This window comes from Hyaena hyaena, unplaced genomic scaffold, assembly GCF_003009895.1.
Source record: "Hyaena hyaena isolate Hyena2069 unplaced genomic scaffold, ASM300989v1 scaffold_713, whole genome shotgun sequence".
NCBI classification, from domain to species: domain Eukaryota; kingdom Metazoa; phylum Chordata; class Mammalia; order Carnivora; family Hyaenidae; genus Hyaena; species Hyaena hyaena.
In genome coordinates, this window is record NW_024081334.1 from 818,189 (window position 1) to 824,736 (window position 6,548).

Below are 6,548 nucleotides of genomic sequence, written 5' to 3' on the forward strand. Positions count from 1 at the left end.
AGACTTTTATGATTGTTAGTTCTTCTTGATGGATAGACCCTGTAATTATTATGTAATGCCCTTCTTCATCTCTTGTTATTGTTTTTAATTTAAAGTCCAGTTTGTCTCATATAAGTATGGCTACTCCAGCTTTCTTTTTATTTCCAGTAGCATGATATATATTTTTACATCCCCTTACTTTTAACCTGAAGGTATCCTCCAGTCTAAAATGAGTTTCTTGTAGACAGCATATAGATGGATTTTAGTTTTTTATCCATTCTCCTACCCTATGTCTTTTGATTGGAGCATTCAGCCCATTTACATTCAGTGTTATTATTGTGATATGTGGGTTTAGAGTCTTTGTGTCCTTTGTGGAGTTCATATTTGTGGTGGTGTCTCTGGTAATATGTTCCATGCAACATTTCCTTCAGAGTGTCTTCCTCAGGATTTCTTGAAGGGCCTGCTTAGTGTTGACAAATTCTCTCAATTTCTGTTTATATGGAAAGACATTTATCTCTCCTTCTATTTTGAATGACAGGCTTGCTGGATAGAGGATTCTTGGCTGCCTATTTTTTCTGTTCATCACATTGAAGATCTCCTGCCATTCTTTTCTGGCCTGCCACGTTTCAGCAAATAGGTCTGTCGCCACTCTGATAGGTTTCCCTTTGTATGTGAGGGCCCTTTTCTCCCTAGCTGCTTTCGAAATTTTCTCTTTGTACTTATATTTTGCCATTTTTACTATAATATGCCTTGCAGAAGGTTGATTCAAATTACTTCTGAAGGGGTTCCTCTGAGCCTCTTGTATTTCAACGTTTACTTCTTTTCCCAGGTCGGGGAAGTTCTCTGCTATAATTTGTTCCAGGACTCCTTCGGCACCTTTCCCCCTCTCGTCCTCTTTTGGGATTCCTATGATACGGATATTGTTGCGTTTGACCATATCGCTTAGCTCTCGAACTCTTCTTTCCTCTTCCTGGATCCGTTTGTCTCTTTTTTTGTCAGCTTCTTGTTTTTCTATAATGGTGTCTTCTAAGTTACTTATTCTCCTTTCTGCCTCTTCAATCCGTGCTTTGGAGGCCTCCAATTTATTATGTATCTCATTTATCACATTTTTAAATTCTTCATGCCTATTTATATTCTCCATTCTGTCTGTAGCCATAGTTTCTTTGATGTCCCCTATGATTTTTTCAAGCCCAGCTATTAATTTTATGATTATTATTCTAAAATCTTGTTCAATAATGCTGCTAATATCTGTTTTGAACAGTTCATTAGCTGTCAATTCTTCTTGGAATTTCTTTGGAGGAGAGCTTTTTCGTTTCATCATTTTAGTTAGCTTTCTGTCTCTTGTTAGTTTTAAAGACCTGTTAGGCTCTCTGCACCTGTGAGCGCTGCTGTACCCAAGAAGACTCTTTGACTGTCCCAGGCCTATCCTTTCAGAGAGTATTCTTTGAATGGTCTTCTTGGTCTCTCTTGTTGAGACCTTGGTTATTTTGTTTTCCTACTCGTGATATTTGGGCCTCTCCACCATGTGTACTTTGGCTTGTCTCTTGAGGTAGCCCTGGAGAGGAAAACGGGCTGACAAACACACAGGGAGCAGGAGCACACAAACGCACAAACAAATCCGACTAACATGCAAACCAAGAGGGAAAGTGAAAAATATAAGAGAAAAGACGGAGGAGGGAGGGCGAATAATAGAAAATAAAAAAATACATAAAAAGGTCAAAAGGAAGAAAAGAAAAGAAAAAAGAATACCAATGAATAAAGAATGATTTCTAGAATATAACCAGATTTCCCAGCTACTATTAAATACCCGGGTGTGTGCAGTGCTGGTTGAAGAGCATAGAGACAGAGAGAGAAGACTGGTCAGGGATGAGGCAAAATTGGAATAGAATGAACAGGCAGAAGGGATAGGAAGCTTTTTTCAAAGAGTTAAAGGGTGGAGTATGGTTTGTTAGGTGAGAGAAGGATGCTGGTATTATCCAGAGAAACTATATAGTCTAATTACTCCTGAGAGAAAGAGGTGAAAAGGTCTGGAGGTTTAGAATTTACATCTACAGAATGGACTTAATGTGATTGTTTAAGCATGCCGGTGACCAGAGTTAATCAGGTCAGTGTTCTGGGGAAAAAAAGAAAAAAATAGAAAAAAAAAAAAGAAAAAAGAAAAGAAAAGAAGAAAAAAAATAAAAAGGGAAACAGTGGGGAGGGCAGCTCTCAAGCAGGGATGGGCGTGGTGTGATCCAGTGCATCAGGAGGGAGTTCTGCCTTGGAGGTTGTAGTGAGGAGAGTGTAGGCGCTCCACCTCGCTTTTATGGGAGTGTAAACTCCCAGGGCCAGGGGCTCAGCCAAAGTTTGTTGCGCTTTTCAACCCATGCCAGTCCCAGCCTCCAAATCCCAGTCCAAGCGCCCTGATGAAATCCCCACAGGCGATCCCCTGGCAACGCCCTTAGGGTAATTCCAAGCCTCCTGCCTAGTTCTGGGGGTGGAGCCAGAAGCTGCTGCTCCCTTCTCCTCCGAGTCGGGCTGGGGGGCCTGGGCGGGGCGGGGGGCCTTGTCTGCTGGGCGCGCTGACCCCGCTGGAGTGAGGAAATCGAGGTCTCTCTTTGACCCCGCTGGAGTGAGGAAATCAAGGTCTCTCTTTGTCTCTTCACCCAAAACACAAATTCGCGGGCAAATCTCCCAGTTTTTAGCTCTTTGCCTTCCCTCTAGAGCTCCAGCCAGCCAGGAGCGCACGGCCGGTGCCCGCGCGTGGCTCCTCCAGGGATGCAAGCCCACCAGGAGGGCAATGGCGGCAGCCGCGCAGCTTCTCCCAGCCAGCCAGGAGTTAGCTTCAAGAAGCAGTCTGCGAATGAGCACAGTCCCTCCGGGGCGAGCTGGAGCATGGGCACCTGGTGCGCAGGTATTTTGTGTGCAAAAGCTTTCTTGCCCCAAGTGGAGGTTTTTCCCCTGAGTGGAGGTTTTTCTGTTTTGGACTCTCTCTTTTTCCCTCTCACTCCCCGCAGAGGGCAATCACCCCGTCCCTCTAGTCTCCAATCCAGGCCTGATTTTATCTTCCCCAGTTCGTACTCAAATTAGAAGGCTTTCTCAGTGGATTCTGCGTCCTTTTTCACCCAATCTTTTGGGTTTTGTACGGTTTCTTATGGCTTCAGATTTTTTCCTTGTGAGGCATGGGCATGAGTGCAAGTACGGAGCTCCCTACTTCTAAGCCATCTTGCCCCTCCCTCCACTCCAGCTTTTTTTTTTTATTTCCAGTAGCATGATAGATATTTCTCCATCCCCTTACTTTCAATCTGAAGGTGTCCTCCAGTCTAAAATGAGTTTCTTGTAGACTGTAAATAGATGGATTTGGGGTGTTGTTTTTTTTTTTTTAATCCATTCTGCTACCCTATGTCTTTTGATTGGGGCATTATTCCATTTACATTCAGTGTCACTATTGAAATATATGGGTTTAAAGTCATTGTGTCAATTGTGGGATTCATGCTTGTGCTGGTGTCTCTAGCCTCTTGCATTCCCTCAGAGAGTCCCCCTCAGGATTTCTTGTAGGGCTGGCTTAGTGGTGACAAATTCTTTCAATTTTTGTTTATGTGGAAAGACTTTTATGTCTCCTTGTATTCTGAATGACAGGCTTGCTGCATAGTGGATTCTTGACTGCATATTTTTTCTGTTCATCACATTGAAGATCTCCTGCCAATCATTTCTGGCCTGCCAATTTTCAGTCGATAGGTCTGTCACCACTCTGATAGGTTTCCCTTTTTATGTTAGGGTCTTTTTATCCCTAGCTGCTTTCAGAATTCTCTATTTGTCCTTCTGTTTTGCCAGTTTCAGTATGATATGTCGTGTAGATGATCGATTCAAGTTACACCTGAGGGGAGTTTTCTGTGCCTCTTGAATTTCAACATCTACTTCCCTTCCCAGGTTGGGGAAGTTCTCTGCTATAATTTGTTCCAGGACTGCTTCAGCACTTTTCCCTCTCTCTTCCTCTTCTGGGATTCCTATGATATGGATATTGTTCCGTTTGATTGTATCACTGAGCTCTCAAACTCTTCTTTCATGTTCCTGGATCAGTTTGTCTCTTTTTTTCTCAGTTTCTTCTTTTTCTATAATTGTGTCTTCTAAATTACTTATTCTCCTCTGCCTCTTCAATTGGATGCCTCCAGTTTATTATGTATCTCCCTTATTGAATTTTTTAATTCATCATAACTATTTTTTTTAAATGTTTTTTATTTATTTCTAGGAGAGAGAGAGAGAGAGAGAGAGAGAGAGACAGCGTGAGCAGGGGAGGGTCAGAGAGAGAGGGAGTCACAGACTGAAAGAGGCTCCAGGCTCTGAGCTGGCAGTCAGCACAGAGCCCGACGCGGGGCTCGAACCCACAAACCACGAGATCATGACCTAAGCTAAAGTTGGACGCTTAACCGACTAAGCCTCCCAGGCACCCCTTATCATAACTATTTTTAAGCTCCATAGTGTTTGTAGCCATAGTTTTTCTGGTGTCCTCCATGCTTTTTTCAAGCCCAGTGATTAATTTTATGATTATTGTTCTAAATTCTTGTTCAGTTGTGTTGCTTATGACTGTTTTGAGCAGTTCTTTAGCTGTCAATTCTTCCTGGAATTTCTTTGGAGGAGAGCTCTTTCGTTTCATCATTTTGGTTAGCTTTCTATCTCTTGGTGGTTTTAAAAGCTTGTTATGGACTCTGCACCTGTGAGCGCTGCTGTATCAAAGAAGGCTCTTTGACTGTCCAGGGTCTATCCGTTCAGAAAGTGTTCTTTGAATGGTATCACTTGGTCTCTCTTCTTGAGACCTTTGTTATTTTATTTTCCTATTCGTAGTGGTATTTGGGAGTCTCCACCACGTGTATTTTGGCTTGTTTCTTGAGGTAGCCCTGAAAAAGAAAACAGACAGACAAACACATAGGGAACAAAGGCTCACAAACGCACAGACAAATCCATCAAATACAGAAACTGAAAGGGAAAACGAAAAAGAAAAGAAACAAGAAGAAGGAGTGAAGGTGAATCATCAGAGATAGAAATACATAAGAAAGAAAGAAAAAAAGAAGAAAACAAAAGGATAAAAGAAGAAACCCAATAGACAAAGAAGAGTTTAAAGCATATAACCAGATTTCCCAGGTACAAATAAATAACGGGGTGTATGCAGTGCTAGAGGAATAACATAGAGAACGAGAGAGATTACAGGGCGGGGATGAAGTAAAATTGGAAATGAAATGAGTAGGCAGAAGGAATAAGAGGCTTTTTTCAAAGAGTGAAAGAGTGGAATATGGTTGGAGAAGAGGGGAAAGAAATGACCATGATGCTATCCAGAGAAACTATATAGTCTGAATACTCCAGGGTGAAAGCGATGAAAAGGTAGGGAGGTGTAGAATTTACATCTACAGAATGGATTAAATGTGACTGTTTAATCAAGCCAGTGACCAGAATTAATCAGGGCAGTGCATCCATGTTGGTCTTGCCTGGCTCTGGTAAAAAAAAAAAAAAATAATAATAATAATTTTTAAAAAAAGGAAGAGGGTAGCTCTCTAGTAGGGATGGGTGTGGTTTGATCCAGTGCGTCCCGTGGGAGTCCTGCTTTGGTGGCTGTGGGTAGAAGAGTGGTGGCGCCCCAGTCCCTTCTTGAACCAAACGTTGCAACTCACTTTTTTGGGTGTGTAAACTCCCTGTGCCAGGGCGTAGCCAAGGTGGGCCATGCTCTATATCCCAGGCCAGGCCTTATTTCCAGATCTTAGTCAGCTCGTCCCATTGAAATTGCCGGAAATGTAAACTCGCAGGCGCCCCTCGGGGCAGTTTCAAGCCTCTCACCTTCCCCCTGGGGATTGAGCCAGAAGTCGCTGCTCAGTCTCCTCCAAGTTGAACTGGTAAGTGGGGAGCAGTTTCCCCGGGGTCGCCTGGGACGAGTGCGTCCAGCCTAGGGTCAGCTGGAGAGCAGGAAGCCAGGTCCCTCTATGTCCCGTCACCCGAATCTAAACTCGCGGGCAAAACTCTCAGAAGTTTTAAGCCCCTTGGCTTCCCCCTAGGGATCCAGCCGAGCCAGAGCCAGAAGCACAAAGGAGCAGCTGCAGCGCGTCCCCTCCAAGTTGAGCTGGCGAGTGGGGAGCAGTTTCCTGGGGGGTTGCTTAGGACAAGTGCGTCCCGCCTAGGGTCAGCTGGAGAGCAGGAAACTAGACCCCTCCGTGTCCCGAGCAGGTTTTACTCTTCTCCAGCCACAGGGACAGTGTCTTGAACAGTTTCGGCCACTCTCTTTCTCCTCTAAACTCCCCGCAGAGGGGTATCCCCCATCCCTCTGTGTCTCTGGTCCTGACCAGATTTTATCTTCCCCAGTTTGCACTCACGCTAGAAGGTTTTCTCAGCGGACTCTGTCTCCTTTTCCTCCCAGACTCTTGGATTCTGTAAGGGTTCCTATCGGGAAATTTTAATAAAATTGTTTTCATTATTTCTTGTTCATAGTTTTCTTGCCGGTAAGCAGAAACATAGCTGATTTTTATGTGTTGGTTCTTGTAAACTACAACATCATCAGATTCATTGATTAGCTCTAGTGGTGGATTCTTATCATTTTTTTTTACATA